This window comes from Quercus suber, unplaced genomic scaffold (assembly GCF_002906115.3).
Source record: "Quercus suber isolate HL8 unplaced genomic scaffold, Cork oak 2.0 scaffold_670, whole genome shotgun sequence".
NCBI lineage: Eukaryota > Viridiplantae > Streptophyta > Magnoliopsida > Fagales > Fagaceae > Quercus > Quercus suber.
In genome coordinates, this window is record NW_027070111.1 from 329,459 (window position 1) to 352,565 (window position 23,107).

Below are 23,107 nucleotides of genomic sequence, written 5' to 3' on the forward strand. Positions count from 1 at the left end.
ACGTACGACCACACCTCAATTCCCGACATGCCTATTCAACGTCGATTGAAAAGAAACGGTTGGATGGGTAAATTTGCTTGAAAATACTCAAAATATTTCTCAAGACAATTATCAGTATTCTTCTTAGTGATCCAATTACTTTTGTCAGTCTTCTTGCTGATTTGGCTAATAATTAAATAGATAATGGTGGTATTGTATTTATATTTTATCAATTTTCATATGGGCATGTATTTCTAGATTAAGGTTATATTTGGTGCAATTCTAAGTAATATTATACAATCTAATAACTTTTTACTATATTCATATTTTGAGAATTTAACCTTTGGATTATAATGTCTTCTTTTATTCTCAATGTTTGCATAATTTTAATATGAGCAAAAATTAAAATTATAAAATGAATAGAATAAAGTCATACAAAATTTATGTGCGTCAATTTTGTATAGTCAATAATGTACATCCCCACGTATTAGTCCAACGGATTGAAATTAGCTTGATATGAATCTTATCAAACAAATCCACATGACCCTAAAAAGTCATACACAAACAGGCAATTAATGTGATGCATCATGCAAATAATGTGAATTTCATGAGAGACATGAAATTCACATCAGTAGTCTACTTTAAGAAAGAGTGTTTTTAGTACGGAAATTTCATAAAACCTCATACACACATCGACATGATGGGAATAGTGTTCCATTGTAGAGTCTTAAGCCATTATTCAATATACAATTTCTAATCATAAACAGAATAAATTAAAAAGTATAATCAAGCTATGTGGTCATTTGAACAAGATTTTGCCTCCGACAAAATTAGGAATAAAAATAAAATAAGCAAAGGCCAATACATATGAATGCAGTATTTCCCTATATATTTTCTACTTAATAATCGCAAATAATACTGATGATTCAGATTTGGTCTAACTATTTACAATAGCTATGTCAACAGGATAGCTCACGTTATTAATAAATGGACTTTAAATGTATGATGTAATCAATCTAAATTTCGCTTTGGTATAACTATTTACAATAGATATGTCAACAAGATAGCTCATGTCAATAGTAAATGGACTTTAAATGTATGATGTAATGGTCATCTTAATTCAAATAATTTCCTCCTTATGTGTTTTGTGAAAGAAAAAAAAATAGTAAGTAAATTGTGAGTACTTAAGATAACCATTATTTGAATTAAAATAGAACGAACCCTCTAGCTTTTGTTGGCTGTGCTACTGATATATGGCTTGTCCACGGGCTAGGCTAGCTGTTTAAGCCTATGACCCTACTAGTCACTAACCTGTGCAATGCACGGAAGAGTTAAACAAAAGTTTTAAATTTTCACTTTTGCTTAAAGTTATGATCACTTGAAAATAAAAGTTACAATTGAAAAAAGAAAAAAAAAAATTCTAATACCAATGATAAGTCCAACACCAATAATAATTTGGTATTTCTTTGATATCAGTAATAATTTGTTATACCTAAAATTCATGCTAAAAAAGACGCCATTAATATATATATATATATAATTATTCCCAATAGCCGGAAATCATACTCAATAGGAGCAATATTTTTTAAAAAAGTTTAAAGAAATTGATAACAAACCTGGAATAGCAGTATTATAAGTGTGCGGGTCGCATATGAGGCCAACGGGCTCAACCCCACTTGGGCTCACAACTAATTTGTTTGTTGGGCTGAATTTCCTACTGTGGGTAGTTCTACAACTAAGGACTCAATGAGATCACTTTTCTCCTTTTCGGCAACACAATCTTTCCTCCAACTCCTCTCGGACTCTCTGTTTCTCTTCTCTGTTACCCCTGTTCTCTTTTCTCCCCTTTTTGTGACCAACCCCTTCTTTCTTATCCTTCCCTCTTATTTATAGTGCTCAGCTCAGGCGTAGGTTATCAATGCCCTCATGTTTGTGCAACAGAGGGTCCAGTAGGATTTTCTCTAAGTGGGAGATTAGGTATGGGTGGCTTTGGGACTTGGTTCCCACCTTCGTCGGCAGCTCGGCAGGGTTGGTGCGTGCTTAGTGCTACGGAGGGTCCAATTAGGGGGTGAGATGGGTGGCTTTGGGACTTGGTTCCCACCTTCGTCGGCAGCTCGGCAGGGTTGGTGCGTGCTTAGTGCTACGGAGGGTCCAATTAGGGGGATGGTAAGTGTGAGTCTCGGCCTGGGTGGCTTTGGGACTTGGTGCCCACTTCAGGTTAGAGCTAGGTAGTGGCGCTTGGAGGGCCTTCTTTGAGCCGAACAAAGTTGATGCGCTGTTTAATGATACCTCCGAACATGCTCGGTAAAAAATGTGCCGATCATAACTTAGCAGTGAAGCCCGGCACCCCCGAGCTGTGCTGGCGAGGGTTGGGCCGTAGGGTGAGTGAGGATTGGGCCCAAAGACCGCGTGTTTTGGTGCGGAGACTTGGGGCTGAGTAGGCCCAACAGTTCGGGCGCCGCACAATAAGTTATTAAAATATAAAGATAATAATGTAAATAATCTAATATAAAAAGATTGAAATTTTTTTTAACGAACCTGGAATAGCAGTATTATAAGTTATTAAAATATAAAGGAAATAATGTAAATAATCTAATATAAAAAGATTGAAGAAATTTTTAACAAACCTGGAATAGCAGTATTATAAGTTATTAAAATGTAAAGGGAATAATGTAAATAATCTAATATCACTCAACCTATTTTATAATTTTAAAAAATCAATCAATAAGGACCGCGGAAGAGAAAGTGACATGAGGATGAGGATGAGGGTGGGAAATTAATTTCTTTTTCTTTTTTTTTTTGAGAAACGGGTGGGAAATTACTTGGGTAAAAAGAAGTTTTAAATTCCTAAATTTCATACGCCTAATCCGTATTTTCCTCTTTATACTAGTTGAAGGCCCGTGCGTTGCACAGATTTATGTTAAAACTTGTAGAATATATATAATTATTATAACCAAATAAGTAATTATTATAACGAAAGGAATAAATTGTATTAGTATAACAACCATCAAATATAAAATGATAGCACCTTAGTAAAAAAATTATCTTCTAACATACCAATTGTGCTATAATATCATTTATAGTTACATGTATCAAACTAAAATTGTTAACCATAATATCATTTAGACAAAGTAACATAAAATTGGCCACTTTTTAAAGATAGAACTATTCAAGGAATACAACTTTTGTTCTAATTAGAAAAAAATTGCAAAGTTCTACATCTAGATTACAAACCTTTCTTAGGATGCTTGAAGTCTTTTTTGACAAACCTGAAAAAAAAAAAAAAAAAATCAAGAAGAAAATTAAATAGAGTTAAAAAAAACATAGTACCATAAAGATTGCAAAATTGTATGTAAATTTAATAGTCTATGATTGGAATTTACTACAACAACTTACATATATATTGGACAACAAAATAATTAAATTGGATCAAATCATTAACATATGAATTAGATCAAACATAAGGAAATTACCCCCTCAAAAAAAGAAAAACATAAGGAAATTAGCTTAAACAAAAGTAAAATGTATTTAATTGATTATAATAAAAAATTAGAGTAAAAAATACATACCTACATGATTGTAGGTAGAAAAATGGAAGCCTAAATAAAAAAATATTTACAATAAGTTGGAGAAAGAAAAACTACACCAACTAAGAGTGTATATATATACATACTCCACCTAGAAAAGGGGTCCAAGTAAAAATCAAATACTCTAAACTCCTTGAAGTTACCTAATCAAGAAGTTTAGATTAATTACATATCAATTTTTATAAATTAGAGTCTGATTAATCTAATATTTATCTCTCTTTTTTTAAAGAGATAAACTACTTAATGATAAAAATAAATTAGAGTCCTAATAGTATAATATTCATTTTTAATTCTTTAAAAATCTAAAAATTTTATAAAATTTCTACAATTTGTTAAAGTCATGTGGCGAAACCACGGCGTCTAAGTTCAACTTTTATTATATATAATATGATTTATTATTGCTCCATCATATTTTTAATTCTCTCATCTTTATTTCTTTGTTATTTTTTTTTCTCTTATCTTGAATTGTTCTCATCCACACATTTAAATTATTTTTACTTTCCCAATACCTTGACTTTTCTTTCCCAATGGCTACACAATCAAATGTTCTATTCTTTATTCTCAGCCTCACAAATCTCTTCCTCTCCCTCCATCTCAGCCTCTTCATTCTCTTCCTAACAAATTAGTTTCAGTCACAGAAACAATAAATATTCAAGATTTTTCTTACATATTGCATCGTCATCATGCTCTTTTCTTTTTCTTTTTCTTTTTTTCAAAAGATTTTGCAGAAGCATTCATCTCAACGTTTTGACAAATCTCATGGTGGTTGAGGCTTCAACAATAATGATAAGGTGCTATGAGCCTATAAAATACTACTTCACAGGCTCTGGTAGAGGAAGGCAGGGAAGAGATGACAGAGCATCATGAAAGGCCGAAAGGCAGAGCATCGAGTTTTAGAAAACTTTTATTTTGTGGGTATGGTGGGTTTTCATTGAGGAATCTGTGGTCTTTAGATGCAATGCGATGCGATGCTTTGTTGTTGGTTTGCCGTGGGTCTGATCGAGGAGGAGCTGGTAGAGAAAAGCAGTGAAGAGATGGTAGAGGGGGGAATGGGCAGAATAACGTTAGAAATGATTTGTATATAGTTAGTTAGGCATAGCTTGAAACTATAAGGGAAACTAGACATCTCGAGTTTTAGAAAATCGAGATCCATTTACATAAATCTCGAGTTTCTAAAACTCGAGTTCCATGCAAAAAAAATTTTAGTTTTATCGCCCCTATAGTGGCGTTTTTAAGTCTTATAGTGACGTTTTAAAACCCTATAGCGGCGTTTTCCTGCAAAATTTTTTCATCAGTGTTCAATACCAGGTTCAGGGAGCCCTATAGTGGCGTTTTTATGCCCTATACTGACGTGTTAAAGTCCTATAGTAGCGTTTTTCTGCTAAATTTTTTTTTAACTCCATTTTTAAGCCCTATAGTGACGTTTTTGAGGCCTATAGCGGCGTTTTCGAAACTCGAGTTTTTAAAACTCGATTTTCACTTGGATTTTTTTTTTCAAATCAGGCCTCAAAAACTTGATTTTTATCTTGGAACTCGAGTTTTAGACACTCGAGATGCTAGTTTTCAAAATTCTTTTGCAACTTGACAACTAACTAAATTTTTTAATATTTATTGTTATTTAGAAAAAAAATTCGATGGTAGAGCATCGTGAAAGGCGAAAGGTAGAGAATCGGGTTTTAGAAAACTTTTATTATGTTTTTATTTTTTTATTTTTTAATTTTTTAATATTATGCTGATGTGAAAATTTGTAAAAATTTCAAAAGATTCGGTTTTATATGTATATATAAATTATACATGTATTGATTTTTTATCTAAAAAAAATACATGTATTGATTTATTCTTTAATAAAATGATTCTACCTTTACAGTAAAAAAAAAAAAAACAACTCTGGTGGCAAAGTGATGGCATAGAGGCCCAAAGGTCTTAAAACATTTTGTAAAGGGGCCTATAGGCCCAGAAAATTGTAGATTTACGCCGTCACTTGGAGTGGGCCCGAAAACTTTTTTTATTTTTGACAGAATAGAAACAAAACCCTAAAAGTATAAAGCCCTTTCCTATTCCCCTCACACTCACACTCACACTCACTGACTCACACACAACACAGCAATTCAAAAACCCTAAACCCTAAAACCAGATCAACTTCATCTCGCCGTTTCTATCGGGAAAAAAAAAAAAATGAATCCACCAACCCCCGACAGGCCATATCACATCTATCATCGCTCACAATCATGTCAGAAGATAGTTGTGTATCCACAGGGCTCTAATTTACGCGACGTCAGGGTCTTCGTGAATTGGAACACAGGGATAGTTACTGTGGAGGCTAAGATTGATTCGGAGATTTCGCACTTTCCTATGGAAATACGTCTTCCGCCAGGCTTTTACGACCAAAATTCCCTCGGATTCAATGTTTTTGGAAGTGAACAAATTGTAATTGACTTTCCGTTTGCTGGAAACGGTTCGTGGGTGCCTATTAGGCGATTGGTATATATTTATATTTTTTTTAAATTTTTCCTTCTTTATCTATATATGTATTTCCATTTTTTGTAATATTTTAGTTGATTACTAATCACTATTATATTATAATTTAATTCTCAGGCTTAATCTTAGTAGGTGCAATATCAGGGAGAATACCGCTGCTGATTTGGGTCATGACATTATCATCTGGGCATGGAGCAGAGCAGAAACAAAAACAAACAACTAATCTATATTTTTTTTTGTTTAGGTAAAAAAAAAAAAAAACACTTAGATTTCTAATATAATGTAGTGGTGCTTGATGACCCATTGGGGTTTTAAAATGTCTGCTTGTGTCTGCTATTCCATACATTTTGTTCTCCCGTGCGATTATGGTTGGACCAAAAAAGTCTATAATTTGATTTTGTTCAATCAAATTTTCCTAATAGATGTGCCTTGAATTCTGAGATTTTTTTTTTGGCTAGGAATTGAGACATAATTTCAATATACTTTTTTGCTCTCCAATGACAAGAATGTATGGCACTTAAATAATATAATAAATAAATGTTTGAAAGAAACTTTGTCTTCTATCGCATCCTGAATCTGAGCTAAATACAATACATCAAAGAAGGCATTTACATACTACGATTTTCTCAATCATGCACCTACCTGCCTCACAAAACCGGGTTCCTTGCACTACTCCACTCTTATCATTGAACACAGTCTCCAATGCGTTTTAGTGGGTTCTTGGGTTGAATTGGTGCCAAGGGTAAAAGAAAACAAAGGAAAATGAAAAAGACATTGCAGATGGCTCCAAAAAAATTGGGAAAATCACCGCAAATATCAGGAGATTCCAGCAAGTCAGATGGTGTGTTCTTCGGATTCTGGTGACCTTGTTGGTGCTGATGTTAGCACACCCCTCTCATTGGAACATAGCCACCAATGTGTGTTAGTAAGTTCTAGGGTTGGATCAGGACGCTTTAATACCAAGTTGAGTTGTAAATTATGAAAATGTTTCATTTATTTCAAATTGTTATCTTGGCAACATAATTATGTAATATGTATCAATCTGTCATTTTCTTAAGTTAGTTTACAATGGTGGAAAATGAAATTTGTCTTATTAGTGGAATAAAAATATACAAACAAACCATTTTGGAAGACTATGCAGCTTTACAGAGATAGATAGGTTTTATATACTATGCCTGTGAAACCCAAATTGGGATTCAGCTACTATACAATATGGGCACATTGAAATGGCATCCTGGATAAAATAGTTTTAGTATCTGATAAGTCAATATGAACATGTAATAATCAGCAGCATGTTGGTGTATAAATTTCTTTCTTTGACAGATATATAAAACTCAGGCACTGGAACTGGACTCTCCGTCCCTCATTTATGTGGGAAGGAGATGCTATTTGGTCCAATGATCACTGGTATTTTGTTATGTACATTAGAAAAATGACATTAATGTTTTGTGAACATGCCACAATATATGAACATATGTTATCCCTGTTTGTTTTTATTTTGTTATACACTGCTTTGCAATTCCTGCATGCACTGGGTACAAGTCTAACTTTTAACAGGCTTTAGTACCTTAATGAGTTTATGAGTTATGATGCTTTGCATTTTTTCTTTGACAGGGATATATATGTGACAGTGCATTTGATCCTCGTCGTTGGGTTGCTCCAGGACAGCGTTCTTTATGGCCTGTTCCCTGTAAATGTGGGGTGGATACTCCAGAAGTGCCTTTGGCTGCAAAATTCCATACTGAAGACCCAAAGTTATGATTGGAAATAGCTGTGATAAAGGTCATAGATGGATGAGTTTAAAAACCATGGCTGATTGTGTTGAAGCCCTCATAGGAGCCTACTATATTAGTGGTGGAATAATTGCTGCACTCCATCTGATGAAATGGCTTGGAATCGATGCTGAACTTGATCCCTCATTAGTTGTTTTAAGCAATTACTACTGCTTCTCTACGGTCCTATGTCCCAAAAGATAATGAGGTTGCAACCTAGAGTCAAAGCTTGGTTATGAATTTTCTGTTAAGGGTCTTTTACAGGAGGCCATAACACATGCATCCCAGCAAGAACTGGGAGTTGGCTATTGTTACCAGGTAGCAATGGACATTCTTAGCAGATTTGAATCACTTGGTTGAATTTTTCTCTTTCTGCCCCCCTTTTCTGTTAAGGGTCTTTTACAGGAGGCCATAACACATGCATCCCAGCAAGAACTGGGAGTTGGCTATTGTTACCAGGTAGCAATGGACATTCTTAGCAGATTTGAATCACTTGGTTGAATTTTTCTCTTTCTGCCCCCCTCACCCCCTCTTCCTTTTCCTAAAATATCCTTTTTAAATGTCTGTTGAAGAAGTCTTTGTAAATTTTGAAAATGACAAGAAATTGAACACACAATAAGCAAGAGCTCTATATAATCTCTCTTCTTAACTTCTTGAATTTTTTGACAGAGGCATGAATATCTTGGTGACTCGATGTTGGACCTGCTTATTACATAGCATCTCTATCAGAGCTACACAGATATTGATCCAGGCAAGTTGATTGACTTACGTTCAGCTTCAGTAAATAATGAAAGTTTCGCTCAAGCTGCTGTAAGACTAAACCTTCACCAGGATCTTCAACACTGCTCAGGGTTACTTCTATGTCAACTAACAGAATATGTGAAGTCTATTTCTGAATCTCATGCTGATGGATCACTCCAAGGCCCAAAAGGTCCTAAGGTTAGTTTTTATGCTCATTCCCCTTTTCTTTCTTCTTGATGTGAATTTTGACAGTTGCCATCTGTATCCATGATTCTTAGTCAATGTTTCTTAAATATTTGCAGTTGTGTAAGTCATTTGGCAGTGAGTTCTACATTGACTTGCTTCTTTGTGGTTTGGTTGCCATTATTTTTCTGTTTATGATTAGTTTGTTTATTTGTATGACCATCTTTTTGTTACAGGCTCTTGGAGATATGGTGGAAAGTATTGCAGGGGCAATACTACTTGACACCAAGCTTAATCTTAATGAAGTTTGGAGAATATATAAGCCCCTGTTATCTCCAATTGTGACCCCTGATAAGCTTGAACTGCATCCATTTCGAAAAATGAAAGAACTATGTGCTTCTCGTGGGTATTTTATAAAAGAAAAATTTATAAAGAAGGGAGATATTGTGCATGCCGAGCTTAGTTTACAGCTGAAAGGCGTCCTTTTGATTGGAGAGGGATATGAGGGGGAGAAAAAAATTGCAAGAGGGGAAGCAGCTTGTCACTTATTTAAAAAACTTGAGGTTTGTTGGTGCTTCTCTAAATGCCTGTGCTTCTTGTTTGTTTCATAAACCTTACTATGCAGATCACCATTTTAATTAAAGATTATTGGGCAGTTCAATTTTTTCTTAGAAATGTTAAGATTTTATTTAATATAAAGTTTTAGGGTACTCTCTTACATGCTTTATGCTTCTTTGCATTTATCAGTTTTTTGAATATACATATTTCTTACTTATTACAACAAAAAAAAAAAAAAAAAGTCTTAGGTTTACTTTATTAGCAATCTATCTTTTTATAGTTTTTTGCAGATACAATCATTGTTTTGAAACCCGAACCGGACTGTACGGTCCGACCGAAAAACCCTCGAACCGTTCATTTTTGCGGTTCTTTAAGCTTCAAGAACCGCTCTATTGGAAAAATGCAGAGACCCGTGAGAACCGCGGTCGAACCTCACGGTTCTCAGAACCGTGATCAGACCGCTTCTCACGGTTCTGAACCAAAAAAAAAAAAAAGAGAAAAAGAAGCTTTAAATTTTGCTCCCTTCAGAGTACATCACGCAGCTTCCTCTCTTCAAAAACTCTTCTCTTGCGCGAACCAAGCCTTAAATTCTGCCACTGCCATCTCCAACATCATAGCTTTAAGTTCAGGCTTTGTTCTCTGCCGGTAATGTGTGTGTGACAGGGTGAGAGTATGAGAGAAAGAGAGAGCTAGAGATGAAGAAAGAAAAATAAAAGGAGAGAGGAGTCAGAGGACACGCTTTTGGTTTCTGCATATGCAAACTTCTGTTTGTTTGAAAATTGTAAAAAAGAGGTTGACAAAGGAGGGAGAAAGAGGCGTCGGCAGTAGGGAAAAGCAAAAAAGAAAAGAAGACATTAATGTAGGGTTCGAAGTTTAGTGTGACCTTTGAAGAACCCAACATAGTTCCTGACCATTGGATTAAAAGCAACGGTCAAAATGGTTTACAGCTAAGCCCACTTGATAGTTGATTGGACTTTTTTTTTTTTTTAATTAGTGGGATTGGATTAGACTTCTTTGTTTTGGATTCTACTTGTACAAGTTGTACTTGGCCGGAATGGTTTACAGCTAAGCCTCCTTGATAGTTGGAATTTTGTAATTATACCTGCCAATATTTAATAGTTAAAATATATTAATGTGATAACTTTAAAAATATTGTTATATGAGAGAAGTGTTTTTTTTTTTTTTTTTTAAAAAGAGAAATGATATAAATTATAACTACAATATTTTCACAACAAATTTTAAGTGATAGTTTAAGTTTCACTGAAAATAAAATTAATCATTTTAAAGTAAATTTTAATTGAGATTTTTAATTTGTATATATTTATTTCATATTAATTAATTATTAAATTAAATATGACGTCATCACGGTTCGACCTCGGTTCAACCTCGGTTCAACCTCAAAAACCTTGAACCTCTCTTTTTTACGGTTCAATGAACGGTTCGGGTCTGAAAACCATGGATACAATCTCATTGTTGTCATAAATCACCCAATGTTTTTTTGTGTGGGAACAATTTTAAATCTAAAAAATGGACATTGCATTGGAAACTTTTTTTTTTTAAATTAAAAATATTATTATTTATATTCATTCTTTCCTTTCTGATGTCTTATTTAAGAAATAAAAGTAACCCAAAAAAAAACTTCTGAAACCTATGCAAAGAATGGTTTCTTCCATTCTCCAAATTAATTGTGATGACGGTTTAAAAGTTGTCTTCGGTGTCCTCTTATTTTCCTCCCACTCCCCTTTTGGCAGTTATTTAAGCAAGAATTACGTTAGAAGTAGATAGATAATTAGAATGAAAATTGAACTATTTATGAATGGTTATGGAATGGAACTTAAATGTCTTAAAAATAATTAATTTGGTGATAGAATTTATATTTTGAATGATTTCATGAGTTCAGACTGAAAAAGACATACACGAGTTTAGTTTCTTGTAAAGTTAGCCCAATGCTTCAGTAGTAAAGAATGGGGCTAAGTGTTGAGCGGTTTGGTCACAAGTAGATTTTGCTGATGTGCTGCACATCTGAGAATCTGTCAACTTTTTTCATTACCCAACATAGCTAATGTGATACTTTTAATTGCAACAGGAAAGAGGTATTGTATTCTCCTGAAGTGCTTCCAAAAAGAGAAAACTGGATGCTGTCCATATTGACGATTCAACTGCTTCATACATGGAAATTGATTTATGTGATCAATTAACTGATGAAAATTTTTCAGAGCTAGGGATCAATAAAAAGCGAAAATCAACTGAAGATCAATTGACTTCTGAGTCAACTAGTCTTTCTTCCCCAACCAATGATTGTTCTAACAAAGACTGCAGTCCTGACAGTGGCACCCCTGGTTTGCACCATCTATGCATTATTTTTCTTGTTTTGATACTGAGAGTGATGGATCCAAACAATGCCAGAGCATTATGTATTAAGATAGTCAATGTGTGTGGCATTCAGCTATTGCATTTTGATATTTGCTTTTTATTACGCTTTCCTTCCATACTCAAGCCTTCAAAAAAAAAAAAAAAAAAAACTGATGACTACTTAATGTTCGTAAATGATTGTGATTAGAATTAAAAAAAAAAAAAAAAAAACTGATGACTACTTAATGTTCGTAAATGATTGTGATTAGAATTGTTCACACAGCGCTGCTTTTGCTTATCTGGAACTTGCACATATTTTCTTTTAATATTTTTATTTAAATTACTAGAAAAGTTGATCAAATGACAATGGGTGCAAATTGAATTTTATTTCCATTTAACAATAAATATAAAAAAATTTAGATAGTTGTCACGTTTCAAAACAATGTTGAAAAGTAGCGTCTTGAGTGTCTAAAACTCGAGTTTTTAAGTCTCGAGTTTCGAAAAACGCCGCTATAGGAACTTAAAAATGTCACTATAGAGCTATAGGCTCACTGTATGATGCTTAGAAAAAAATTTTGCAGGAAAACGCCGCTATAGGGATATAAAATATCACTATAGAGCTTAAAAACGCCACTATAAGACTCATTGAACCTAGTAGCATGGGTACTTGCAAAAATTTTTTTGCAGAAAAACGCCGCTATAAGGCTTTAAACGTCATTATAGGACTTAAAAACGCCACTATAGAAGTGATCGCACCAAAAATTATTTTGCATAGAACTTGAGTTTTTAAAACTCGAGATTTGTGTGGCATTTTCACCAGCAAAACAGTTGCAAAGCGAGTCTTTGAGACTCGATTTTTAATATGGATCTCGAGTTTCTAAAACTCGAAATGCTATTTTTTTTCATTCTTAAACACGTTACCTAACTTACTATTTACTTTCCCCACACAGAGCCATTCTGCCCATTCCCTCGGTGCAAATTCAAATGTGTTGGCTATTTAATACTCAATGTTGTCCTACAATAACCACATCAATGTTGGATAAATTAGGTTTATAATATATAAACAATCACATTCTCTTTTACGTTTGATCATAGTAAAATTTCAGTGGATTTATAATCTGGTGATAGAATTAAATGAGCTTTATATATTTATTTGGAGACAAAGGGATCCTCACCCGAAATAGAGTCTAACCGCCAAGTAGGCTTAACACGTGCTGGATAAGCTCATAAAAATGCTATGTGTTGGACCCAGTGCAATCACCAGAACAGGGACCTCTCAAGTTCAGTTGTAAGTAAACAGCTGCAAATTTCTTGATAGAATATCTCTTCCACTCCCTCCCGAAGAGAATCATAAATTTAATTATCAAGGTAAATGTAAGATGTGATCTCAATAAGAAAATTTAATTTCTGGATATGTCATGGTTGACTTTATTTTTTTCAACCTTTTTGGCATCTTATTTATATTCTTGTTGTGCACTTATGACTTCTTTTTTCTGTTTTGTTTATAATTTTTAACTATGCATTTGTGGAGTTTGCTTCTTGTAATCTTTCATACTTGAATTTATCCTTTATTATGACTTTCTAAATCCTTAACAATAGGGGCTACCTGTTTATTGCCATATACATTAAAAAAAAAAGATGATGAATTATATTAATTAATACCTATGAAGTTAATAATAATAATAATAATAATAATAATAATAATAATAATAAAGTTTTTGACACTTGAATTATTGACAAAGGTATTAAAATAGATGAAGCTTCTCATAAATAATAAATAAATAAAAAGATGTGACTTAGCTCAAAAATAAAATAAATGATATATGTTGTAAGTATTAAAATAGGTGTAGCTTCCTAGTAAAAAAAAAAGGGTAGATGTGGCTCTCATGCCTCTACTCTCACGTGTTTGGTCAAAGAGGCGTGAGAGCCACAAAGGAAAAAATAAGCTTTTTTATCTCCTGGGAAAATCATAAGAAACAAAGCTTTTCAAAAGAGAAAAGAAAAAAAAGAAACAGAACAGTGAGTTACGAAGCAAAGAAGAAGAAGAAGAAGAAGAAGAAAGGGGTTAGGGCCGGTGAAGAAGAAGACGAAGAACAATGATATTTGGCCAAAATCCATCGGTATTTCAGTTTTAAGTTTTTTTTCTTCTTATCAGCCGATATCCTTTTTCCGGCCAAAACACACCGATATTCGGCCGATACGGCTTGAGTCGGCCAGATTTGAACCGCATCAGTGCGAGTCGGAGAATCCATGTGGCAGGACGCGGCCCAACGCGGCACGGACGCGCGGTCAGCGGCGTCCCTCACGCGTCATCGCGTCCTGTCGAGTTGGACGCGGGTGCGACTCCTCTGGAGCTGCGTCCGTGCATTCCAGATTATTACCACTATGGATATTTTGTGTGTGTGTGTGTGTGTAGTTATTGCTACAATCAACATGAAGAAAGGAGGACCTCAAACCACTCTTTTCAAACTATGTAAGAAAGTGCAATGTGGATAAATCAAGGTCAGCCTTGTTTGTTGTATAATAATTTAATGCTTATATAAATGTGGATTTACATTTATGGCTTCAAGAAAATTTGTTAATTCTTTTCAGTTTCTAACCTAATTGTTATCTTCCCCCTCAAATCTCCAATTGAATTTGGTGAAGGCTCTGGAATAAGAAATGGGTTTAACAGTTTTGTATAGAGGATAAGCTTGCACATTCCCTAATTCGACAGTGTGGAATGCATAGGAGATGCTAGAGCTGATAAGAAGAGTGCACTTGACTCCGCGGCACTTGCCATGCTCTATGAGCTTGAACGACAGGGAAAACTTGTCGTTGGTGGCTCCTAATTTGTGTCTATTGGTATCAAGTAGTGGTTCTTTAACTTAAAAAATGGGATGGTGTTATGTATTAATACATACTCATAATGAAGCTATGCTTTTTACATTCTCTCTTTTCTAATTGAAGGATTGTGTAATTCTAACCCAATGAATCCCTTGCCCATAATTTGGTAGAACCTAGGATTCCACTTTTGCAAGGTTGATGTTATTATACTGCAACATTACAAGAGATTGTAATTTGGTTTTATCATTAAATACTTGCATCAGTTTTCATATGTTTGTTAACTATTTGATTCATTTAAAAGTTAAAATAATAATGATTAATAAACAATAAGACAAGGAAATCTGAAACCCAAAACTTTATGTAGTCAGGTAGTTCTTGTAAGATTTGGAAAATAGAATTTCTAGGGTAAAAATGACAATGCTGGTGGTGATTAAACAGGGGTCTGTAACCAAGTTGCCAAAAAAACAGCAAGGATGTCTCTTAATTCTCTAGTCTTTTATTGTGATAAACACAGTCTACTTGAGGTCTTGGTGTCTGTGTGCAAGGCAGATTGCAGTTCCTTCTAGTTTCTCTTTTCAATAAAGATTGAAGTTAAAAAAAAAAAAAAAAAGCACTGTAAAAACTAAAAAAGAGTTATCATCTTTCACATGACTAAGGGTATTTACACAATAGTAGTAGGGTTTTAGTGTATACATAAGTTGGTAAATGGCTTTGATACCAGTTACAAGCACAAACACAAAGGAAAACTGAAGAAAAGTTGAAGTTCTATTACTCGTTGCTTTCTTATAAAAGTGTGTAAGCCTTAAAAATTGTCTTATAAGAAGACAAACTAAAAGATAACAATGAATTTCTAAGGACAACGTGTCTTTGCTTACAAAATGGTCAAGTTACAACCTATAGACGTGTTTTTCTAGTACAATAGATGCTAAAATGCAAAAGAATAAGACAAATGTTAACAAGTACTGTGCGGTGTTTGTTAAGGTTGGATTAATGTGTCTCATTTAACAAAAATAATTGAATAAATGAAAGAAAAAGACATAAAACTGGCTCCACAGTCTATTTTAATATATATATATATATATATATATTTTGATCTCTATGAAGCTGGCCTCACAGCCTATAAAACTGTAAAAAAAATGACAAAAAGCTGCTGTTAACGAGCACCTTATAATGCCCATTAACACAACCTAAAGAACAGTAATGATGACTATCTATTCTATTTTTAGTATTTACAATACTTCCATGTTCTCGCACTTGTTGATTACAAAAGTCAATTCACCAAAAACAATGTATGATTGAAAGTGTTGACAAACTTATGAGTAAACCACGTTAATCATTACCAATAATAAAAGGTTTTTGTTAACGGATATCTTTGTGCACTTGTTAAAGAGGCTTCAAAAGAGTCATACTTGCGTTTGGAAGTAAAATGCCTTTGAATTGAAAGTGGCTTTGACTTATTTATAAAAAGTCAATCAATTGCATTATATAATTTGCATAAGATAGCCGTTAATCGTACTCTAAATAAAATTGACAGTTGTCTTGATATGTATAGTAAATACTAAATACTAGTTGGTCTCTGAACTATGAACGCCTAATCATATCAACAATTTGTCACCTAAAAATAAATTATTGCAGCAATGCTTCGAACACAACTTATTTCATAACAAATTTCACATCAAAGGGGACACAGTGACACTCATAGATTCACCATTTTTTCCCCAACTAGTCAGAGTCTTACCACTTGGGTGAAATTTGTCATTAAAATTTTTGTGTGGTGTAGCATGATTGAAATGACTGTCCTTTCCTCTCAAAAAAGAGAAATGACTGTCCTTGATATCCTGAAAACGATGAATGCTACAATTAGACAATTATGTTGGCACTCCATACTCTAGGAACGACATTCAACTGTCATTTTGGGGGAAAAAAAATTGTAGTCGTACTGCACTATTTTCGTGATCATTATTCTCTGGATTTTGATGCTCTCTCTCTCTCTCTCTCTCTCTCTCTCTCTCTCTCTCTCTCTCTCTCTCTCTCTCACACACACACACACACACACACACACACACACACATTCTCTCTCTCTCTCTCTCTCTCTCTCTCTCTCTCTCACACACACACACACACACACACACACACACACACAAGTTGCTTCATATGTTTAAATCTTAGTACGTACCAGATGCCAACAGTGGAATCTGTTAAGATTCATGTAGACATGAGACACACATCAGTTATTGTACTTGGCTTATCCTTTTATGGGTCACAAAGATGTTTTAGGATGCAAAAATATCAACTCGTTACTCAGTCATTTTGAAGCAAATCTGCCTCAATAATTTACGAAAATTCATCTTGTGTAATAGGCATATAAGGTAGCCAGCCCCTCACAAGAGTCACAATAACATATGAGTCTCACAACATGTGTGGGACTGTCGTTAAGTTGCATCCTAACTAAATCTGCACTTTTTGTGATACAACTGAGATCTAATATCATCCTAAGAAATCCAGAGTGATGCCTTCTCCTAACTTTTAGTGGGGGGAGAAGTGTGATTTGAATTGCAGACGTAGGACACTACAAATGATGTTATTACTAATGAGCAATCACTTGAACCCCCATTTGATACCTTTGATTACAAGACCATCCAGTGCAAGATACATCACATGTAGAGTTTGTTGAACAGTTTGAAGCTAACACAGATTTGAAAACATCTTAACCATCTTAAATTCAAACCTGCTGTATCAAGGTACTGCCCCTTGTGATAAAGTAAGTGAGGACTTGAGACCTGAGGAGCATTGTGGTTTGAAGTTGAAAGAAGAAGAACAAGGAGTTTCAGAGTAATGGCTAGTTCTGTCCAACAGTAACTTGATGCTGAGGTCAAAACGGTGTAGTGAGACTTAAATAAAATTGAGTTTAAGTGAAATTGAAGAAACGTCACCGTTTCTAAGTAATAGGAACGATACCGTTTTGATCTTCTTCTATTCTGATGCTCAAGACTAGCTCTGTTCTCCATAGCTGCTCAAAGCTTGTCACAGAGATTGATAACAGAGCCCAGATGATAACCGTTGATAATTGTCCTCCCTTAAAATCCGAAAGGGGTTGCAAAGCTGTTAGGATTCAGTTATGATAGAACCTTTTAGAAGGTTTTAGATTGTATCTATTCATTTGTGCTATATAAGTAATGGTCAGTGTATTGTATTAGTCGAGCTTGTAAAAACACTTTTTCTGATTCATTGTTCAATATATTTCTCCCTTTTCTTCTTTTTCTCTTCACCATTGTTGTTCACCATTGTTGTCCATTGCAAGCTCAAATTTTCACATGGTATCAGAGCCATAGGTACATGGCTTCAACAACACCTACAGACTCTACCCAATCCACTCACACAACACCTGTTCTTCCAAAATCTACGCAAACAAATTCCATACAATCTCCATTACAGTTACTTTCCAACATGTCAAACCTCATGTCAATCAAGCTAGATTACACCAACTACATACCATGGAAGCACCAGTTGATCACTATACTGGAGGCTTATTCTCTGATTGAACACATTGATGGTACTGTACAAAAGGCACCTCCTTTTGTTCTCGATGCTACAGGAAATTCAACTTCAATTGTGAATCCTAATTTCCAAGCTTGGAAAATCAAGGATAAAGCTTTGCTTTCCTTGATAAATTCAACTCTTACTCCACAAGTTTTCTCACTTGTTGTTGGAGTTACAAGCTCAAGAGAGTTCTGGAACACTTTAGAACAGAGGTTCACCTCTACATCAAGAGAAAGCATCTTGAATCTTAAGCTTGAGCTTCAAAGTCTCAAGAAAGGTAGTGATTCAGTGAATACCTTTTTGCAAAGATCAAGATTGCTTATGATAAGCTACTTGCTGTAGCAGTTATTGTAGACAATGAAGAGTTGATTTGCATTGTGCTAAGAGGTCTTCCTAAAGAATTTGCTCACTTCTGCTTAGCAATTCAAACTAGGACTGAACCTATTACATATGAGCAACTTGCTATTGTGTTGCATAGTGAAAAACAAGCAATGTTGGATAACTCAGACTCATTTTCTCATTCACTAGCTATGTTTGCTTCTAATAGCAAATCTGGTAGCACCTCTCAGAATCAGTCTCAGGATCATAATTCTGGAAGAGGAAGGGGAAGAAATAACTATAATAGAGGAAGAGGAGGTGGTAGGTACAACCACAATGGTGTTCAACATCAGCATTTCTCCTCTCAACCACATCATAATTTTCAACCACATCATAATTTTGCTTAGAATTTCTCCCCTCAGAACTATCGGAATCAGAATTCTTTACAAAATTTCAAGGCTGATCGTCCATCATGTCAAATCTGTGGAAAATCAGGTCATCAAACCTTGGATTGTTATCTAGGATGAATTTTGCCTATCAAGGAAAGAATCCTCCTACTAAACTAGCTGCTATGGCAAGTGCATCTAATGCAGCCATCACCAATAGTCAAGATCCTTGGCTTGCAGACTCAGGTACTTCTGATCATCTCACTGCCAATCTCAATAACCTTGCAATCCAATCTTAATACAAAGGGCCTGAACAAGTTACTGTGGGAAGTGGACAAACTCTTCCAATCAATCATATAGGTAACACAACCCTTCCTACCAAAAATCACAATTTCATATTAAAAGATGTCCTTCATGTCGCTAGAATAGCAATGAATTTACTTTCTATTCACAAGTTTTGCCTTCACAATAATTGTTGTTGTCATTTTGATGCTCATGAACTTAAAATTCAGGATATTCCTATGGGGAGACTCCTCTACAAGGGCTTGAGTGAGAGTGGTGTTTATCCAATCTACTCTCAACATTTCCTCAAGCCTTCTGTCTTCAAATCTGCATCTCAATCACAGTCCACTCAGTTAGCACAAGCTTCTCCTTTACCTTCTGTTCTTCATATAAATAGACTTAATAAGTGGCTGTTATGGCATAATAGGCTAGGACATCCTAGTAATAAAGTGCTTAGTACAGCATTAGCTTCTGTTGATGTATCTTGCACCTCACCATATAGTGATTCTATCACCCATTGTAAACATTGTCTTCAAGGAAAAATGCATCAACTTCCTTTTAATAAATCTGAATTTCAAGCTACTAAGCCCCTTGAATTAGTCCATTTTAATTCCTTGCCATCCTTTTTTGCATCTAGGAATACAAACGAGGGATGTTCACTTGTACCATCAACATTGAAAAAGACTGTGTAAATAGAAATAGTCGAAGTTGGCTCGGATATTGACCAGCAGATTGAATCCAAAAGGCTGGTTGGGGTAATTGGATGTATTAGGGTTTGATAGGTCTATAATAACAACAGAATTCATAATTAGATGACTTCACATCAATACTTGTAAATCCATTGATAGAGTGTTCCATATTAAGACAAATCAAACCCCCCCTCCCCTTTCCCCAACCACCAATTGCTTAGACAGACACATAGAAAGAATACATTCAAGATTCACTACAAAGATTTCCAGCATTTCTGCCCTTGAGTGAAGTAAAGAAATCATGCAAAGATAAATCACCCTTCATGTTTCTTCTAAATACTCATAAGTCAATACATCAGATAGCTAAGATAATCTAATCAAGTTTTACCAATCATTATTAAATTTCCCAGTATACTCTTTCACCATTATGGAAGTGAAAAACATAAATGGCAGGATAATGCTAGCCAGATAGCTTCAGTATCTCACAATTTAGGGCTTGTTGTCTGTCCACTTAAAATTTATTGCTGAGACAATACAAATTAAATGAATTTTTGAATTAAATAATGAAAGAATATCAACTTCACACTTTAAAGAATGCCGAAGGCTTTTTGCCATGGAATAGGAATACAATGTGAACAAGAGCTGAGAATTCAGAAGGTTGAAATCCGAGCTATAGTTGATTGACAATTTTGTTAGTTCAAATGTGTTAGTATCATGTTATCCATCATAGACTTCCTCTAACCACTCCAAATTCTCATTCATTCCAGCCTATTCCTAAAATGATAAATTCTCATGTACATCTGCATTTATAACTAGTTTTAATGTTTCAATCCATTATACTTTTAATCCCACTATAATTTGAAGACCCCTTGCCCCACCCATATTGATATTATAAGAAAAAAAAAATCCAAAGCAAGATTTCATTATTTTTACTTAACAGCATTCCCCCCCGGGCTCTTTCTTTTCCTGCTAGCCAGATTTGAACATTAAACATAGTCCAACCTCACCCCACCCATTGATACCTTAAGGTTTAGGGCAAAAAAAGAGAGACGCTAAATCAAACATAATATTTTTGTATTTAATGTCTCTTTCATACCAGTAAGTGCAAAAGAATAGAAGTGGCATTTCATAATATTGAAAATAAAGAATCAATATTTACCTTCCCTGCAATGCCATTTTAAGAATCTTCAAGCATCATACCAACCTGCCTGGCCAAGTCAGCGGACATGTGAACAAGTCGCTGTACATATTTCTCCTTTACTGTTTTTAGAACCCACAGTGGCTAAGACACATGTTGTAGGGAATTAACATAAAATTCCCAAACCTATGAGAAACAAAATAGAGAAAACACATGCCAAAGAAAAAATAATCATACGCACAAGACAATATTTATGTGGTTCGGAAATTTTGCCTACGTTCATAGAGTTGCAGGGATTTCACTATTATCAGGGAAAAAAATACTAAGTATAGCAGTATAGTTTTCTCTCTCTCAAAAATTTCATCAAAAAACCCTAATCACCAAAACAACGGTTTCTATATCCTGCGTACAGGATTCATAATAGGCTACAAAATGAGTCAAATTTTTTTTCTCAAGGGCGTTCTCCCTAGACCCCCAAGAGGCTTGTCCATGAGCGCTACGACTTAGGCCAATCGGCCCAAGCCTCCGCTCTATGAACTAAGCCTAAAAAAATCTCCCATTAAAAACCATGCAACATCATTTCGGGTCGGGTCGTCATCCGAATCAAATACAACTAGGCTCCACAAAGCCCAATAACACATCATATATCAGATGAATTTCTTTGTGATAAAATTAATTACATAGAGCGCACTCTGATCTCTATCAAGTATATCAATATTTTTCACATTGCAGACAATGTCACCAATGGTACAAAGGTTACAATACATGAATATGAAGATAGCCAAAATTTGATACAGTGAGACATGACAACAGTAAGAGAATCAGGAAATTTAATGACAAATAATATCCATTCTTTGTAAAACTAGAGATATAGAATATTCATTCACATAAATATAAAATGCAATGCGACAAGACTCACTTGACGATGTTGCTCAAGTGGCCAAGATATCTTTGCACAGAAGTCCATTCACAAACCTGTAGACACCTCATTTTACAACTTGCATTTAACCAACAGGTAAATCTTTAGATTTGTGATACAAAAAAAATCTTGATGCTCTAACGATCATAATGGTATGTCATGGGTTTTGATCGGACCACTTGATCAAAAGTTATCATACAAACAATTTTTAATGATCATGGCTCACCTACACGATAGGCCCGATCATGTTCTATTTTAAACACTTAATTTTGATTGGTTCTCACAAGAATTAATTTAAAATTAATTAAGTGTGATTTTTTATTGGATTTCATTTTATTTCATTTTTTTTAAGAAATAAAAAAAAAATGTTTTCCTTTATGCCATCTTATATGCTCTTTTGAAAAAAATTTGGAGATAGAAAAAGATACGATCCATGAAAAATTCAAAAAAACAGAAAAATGCTCAAAAAACGTCATTATCTTCAGCAGCAACTTGAATCCAATTTTTGGCCTGGAAAAAGTTGAAATTTGGTTTTCTCTATTTCTGGAAAAGTTGTAGAGAATTTAATTTCATTTCAAAAAACACCAATCTTGATTCAATTGGAATTTTGAGCAGAAAGTTAGAGCCAAAATAAGAAACAGGTGCAGCATCATCTTCAACTTCCTTTCAAAATTCAAATGGGGATCAACACCAAATCCGTTCCAGCTCATTTAAACAGGTTATCTCCTCCCTTAGCTTCAGAAGAAAGCTAATAACTTAACTTTAAAGCTAAGCCATCCTTTCCCCTATAAATATAGAAGACCTCTTCCATTTTCTGGACCCCGAATTCCTTCTGGAGAGCTAGTGAGAAAGCAGAAAAGAAAAGCTGTTGTGCAACCATTGTTCTTACTTTGGTTGTAGTTTAGTAATTCTTTGCTTTCTCCCTAGCCCTTTAAGTGATCACTTCCCCCTTTTAATTTATGCTCTATGCTAGTAAGTAGTTAATTATGTTTGTTAATTATGTTCTTAACTTTCTACACATGCTTGAATAAATGCTTAACAAGTTGTTATTTGTTTCTTTCATGATATACTTAAATGTTTTATTTTATTTTATTTTATTTTGTTCTCCCTGCAATTATGTTGATGATAAATAACATGACAACTTTATTTTTTCTTCACATGCTTAGATGAACATGTCTAGGCTAGGAATTCTTTGTTTACATTGATTTCTTGGATGAACATGCCGTTACCTTCATGCTTTCTTTACATTAAAATTGTTGTCTAAAAAATTTCACTTTTTGTTTCTCTTTATGTCAAATTCCCCTAACACATATTTGTTTACAATTCTTGCAAGTTAACATGTTTATATGACATATTGTT

The 23,107-nt window shown here is 34.4% G+C and overlaps 2 long non-coding RNA genes across 3 annotated transcripts; both read left to right on the forward strand.

Moving 5' to 3' along the window:
- Positions 1 to 5,481: 5,481 nt before the first annotated feature.
- LOC136064341 (uncharacterized) lies at positions 5,482 to 8,187 on the forward strand. Of its 2 annotated transcripts, none has more exons than XR_010625968.1 (3): positions 5,482 to 6,047; positions 6,162 to 6,969; positions 7,659 to 8,187. It is a non-coding gene; the product is annotated as an uncharacterized LOC136064341 (long non-coding RNA). The 2 variants fall into 2 exon arrangements; XR_010625969.1 differs by having other exon boundaries at positions 5,532 to 6,047; positions 6,162 to 6,288; positions 7,659 to 8,172.
- LOC111989329 (uncharacterized) lies at positions 8,188 to 11,760 on the forward strand. Its single transcript, XR_010625970.1, has 4 exons — positions 8,188 to 8,275; positions 8,486 to 8,755; positions 8,977 to 9,303; positions 11,385 to 11,760. It is a non-coding gene; the product is annotated as an uncharacterized LOC111989329 (long non-coding RNA).
- The last annotated feature ends 11,347 nt before the right edge of the window (positions 11,761 to 23,107 follow it).